Raw genomic sequence first — 3,569 nt, 5'->3', positions numbered from 1 at the left:
AAGCGTCAACAATTTATCTTAAAAAAAAATTTAAAAAAAGTATTCTTGCATCTTGCAACAAAACACCACCGGCGGGGACAGAGACAGAAACAAGAGGGGTGGGGTGCGGAGGGAGGAGGGAGGAAGGGAGGAGGGATGCCGAATCTTGCGATAGGTATTCAGCTGACGTGGCAGCCTTCTGCAGTGAGGCCTTGATCCCCCTGTTTTCAGGAAGTCCCAGCTCTCCTCTCTCTCTCTCTCTCTCTCTCTCTTGTCTTGCTTTCCTCTTCTTCTTCTTGTTCTTCTTCACCAGTCCCAGTTGAAAGAAAAGTTTTCACTTCCCTCTTTTCCTCCCCCCCACCCCCTCCTCCCCTCTTCCCCTCTCTTTCCCAGCTGCATGTTTCTGTTCCAGCAACAGCGGATTTGACTCTCTGGAATGAGATGAGGCTTCTTAGGAGGCTTCCGAATTCCTTGGTCACATGTTGTTTTTTTTTCTTTTACAATACCACAGAGCTGTGTATTCAGCTTGCACTGCTCGCACGTAAAACAAACAAACAAAAACAAAAACAAACAAACAAAAAAACGAGAGCAAACACTTTTTGTCAAGGCAAGGCAAGACAAAGCAAGGCAAGACAAGGCAAGTCAAGGCAAGACAAAGCAAGGCAAGACAAAGCAAGGCAAGACAAGGCAAGTCAAGGCAAGACAAAGCAAGGCAAGACAAGGCAAGGCAAGGCAAGACAAAGCAAGGCAAGACAAGGCAAGTCAAGGCAAGACAAAGCAAGGCAAGACAAGGCAAGGCAAGTCAAGGCAAGACAAAGCAAGGCAAGGCAATGCAAGTCAAGGTAAGTCAAAGCAAGACAAAGCAAGGCAAGACAAGGCAAATCAAGGCAAGACAAAGCAAGGCAAGACAAGGCAAGACAAAGCAAGTCAAGACAAGGCAAGACAAGGCAATGCAAAGCAAGGCAAAGTGTTTATTTCTTGTGCCCCTGGGGGTATTGAATCGTTACATACATTCATCTTTTACGCATACCACACAAACAAAAAGAGTGATGTCAAAAGAACAAAAAGAAAACAAAAAAAGCCCATTTGCGCAAACACGGAAATACACACTAACAATTAATTTTTCCTTAGCAACTGACAACATTCTTTTCCATATCAACAGACAGGTTGTTGTTGGGGTTTTTTTCTCGAAAAGAATTACATATAGAAGAAACAAATGATTGAAGTTTTAATAATATTCTTTATTTCCCCAGAAAAGAATTGAATTTTAATGGAGTTTGACCAGGTTCTATAATATCTAGATTTTTTTTTATATCTCACGCTATCAAAACAAGGACACACAAACAAATAGTGAAACTCATCAGCAATCTCGTTTACGAAGCATTTATCACAGGTTCTTTTCATTTCATTTGTCTCTGGCATCAATCAGTCCATTGAAAAATCCACCTTGATACGGGGAAATCATATGTTCACGCTGACAAGCATAGAAGCGCACTGCGGGAATACGTGTTTTGGTCGTGACCAGAGCGAAAAGACACAGAACACAACACCCCACAACACAAAAAGACAGCAGAGTTCAAAAAGTGCAGCAGGCCTACGATGCAACGTAACACACACACACACACACACACACACACACACACACACACACACACACAGAACTGAACTGAACTGAACACTGAAATGTTTAATGTCATTAGCTGTAAAGCTCTAATGACATAGTAGGTACAAATCAGAACAAAAATGGTGCAATACAAATAAAATGGAACAGAAAGGAAAAACATAATCAAAGTGTACTAAACTGCAAAGGGATAAGCGGCACTTTGGTATCTTTGTCATTTGCTTAAAATGTCCATGTGACAGGCTGGTACTGTGCCCCCCCCCCCCCCCCCCCTCGCCCCCCAGTCATTCGTCTCCAATGTTTGAGAGAGACAGAGACAGAGACACAGAGAGAGTAAAGTCAAGGTTTGCAGTTCAGTTCAGTTGCTCAAGGAGGCGTCACTGTATTCGGAAAAATCCATACACGCTACAGAAAAGCACAACTACCACCACACCAGAACTTCAACCAGAATACCACCAGAACTACCCTCACCCCCCACACCCCTCTCCTGCCCCCGCTTGGAGACAGCGGCACTGATCCAATCAATGTGAGAGCCGTCCAACAGAAAACAGAGAAGTCACACAGACAACCGGACCACTCTAGAGACCAGTGATCTGACCAAAACTACCCCCCCCCCCCCCCCCCACACACACACACACCCGCCTCCCCTCCCTCCCCACCTTCCCATTTCCCGAACCACTGTCACATTAAGAACCCCGGAAGACTTTTTTCTTCCAACTTCCTTGTTTCAAGTTTTCATTTCGAGATACATTTGATATATGGCAATATTTCCAAAGTGAATATGAACATAAAGATCCTGATATGACTATAAGTCGGTTTTTGTTTAAAGATATATACACCAAAACAGTTCAATGAATTGTATCCTATTCATAGATGACATGTTTGCGTGAAACACGTTTTGTTTAGAACAATCTTGTAAGTCAGGTTGTAACATTCTATCTTGTTATAATACTGAATAAACTTACAGTATTATAAACTGGACAACACTTTATATTCGTTCGCCATTCACCCATTTCCTCTACCCAGCTGTTACTTCTGTCATTGAAACATTCAGTTATATTTCATCTCAGTGGCCAAAGGAAAAAAAACTACTGCTACTACCACAAACACAAATCAAAAATAAAATGAAATAACTTTTGAGGCTTAAAACTAGGATTCTTCATCCAGAGTACTGGCACTTTCAGAAGAGAGGGTACTTCATGAAGAGTGGTGAGTGTGTCGCATTGATTGCTTGATATGGATACTTATATAGCGCCTATCCTCGGTCGGAGACCAAGCTCTAAGCGCTTTACAAACACGAAGTCATTTACATAACAGGCTGCCTTCCTGGGTAGAGCAGACTGATGGCTGCCATTGGACGCTCATCATTCGTTTCCTGTGTCATTCAATCAGATTTCAGGCACGCACACCTACACACTTAGACAAACATGTAACATTTAACATTTTACGTGTATGGCCGTTTTGTTTATTTACCCCAACACATAGGCAGCCATACTCCGTTTTCGGGGGTGTGCATGCTGGGTATGTTCTTGTTTCCATAACCCACCGAACGCTGACATGGATTACAGGATCTTTAACGTGCGTATTTGATCTTCTGCGTGCGTATACACACGAAAAGGGTTCAGGCATTGGCAGGTCTGCACATACGTTGACCTGAGAGATCGGAAAAATCTCCACCCCTTTACCCACCAGGCACCACCGAGATTCGAACCCGGGACCCTCAGATTGAAAGTCCGACGCTTTAACCACTCGGCTATTGCGCCCGTCGCAATGAAGGTCTGCACTACAAATCCTTCATGGATGGTAGAAGGGTGGTCAGTCCTCTCATCTTTGATCTCTAGATACACACACACACACACACACACACACACACACACACACACACACACACACACACACACATATATATATATATATATATATATATATATACTGGTATATGCAAATGTACCAGTCAAATCAAATAGCA

At 43.1% G+C, this 3,569-nt stretch overlaps 1 non-coding gene across 1 annotated transcript; it reads right to left on the bottom strand.

Annotated features, from left to right (window-relative positions):
• Positions 1-3,290: 3,290 nt before the first annotated feature.
• Positions 3,291-3,363, bottom strand: Trnae-uuc (transfer RNA glutamic acid (anticodon UUC)). Its single transcript has one exon. It is a non-coding gene; the product is annotated as a tRNA-Glu (tRNA).
• Positions 3,364-3,569: the final 206 nt, after the last annotated feature.

The sequence above is a fragment of the Babylonia areolata genome, chromosome 1 (genome assembly GCF_041734735.1).
Source record: "Babylonia areolata isolate BAREFJ2019XMU chromosome 1, ASM4173473v1, whole genome shotgun sequence".
NCBI classification, from domain to species: Eukaryota; Metazoa; Mollusca; class Gastropoda; order Neogastropoda; family Buccinidae; genus Babylonia; species Babylonia areolata.
Note: the sequence above shows the minus strand (reverse complement) of the source record. Positions and strands in the feature narration are given on the sequence as shown.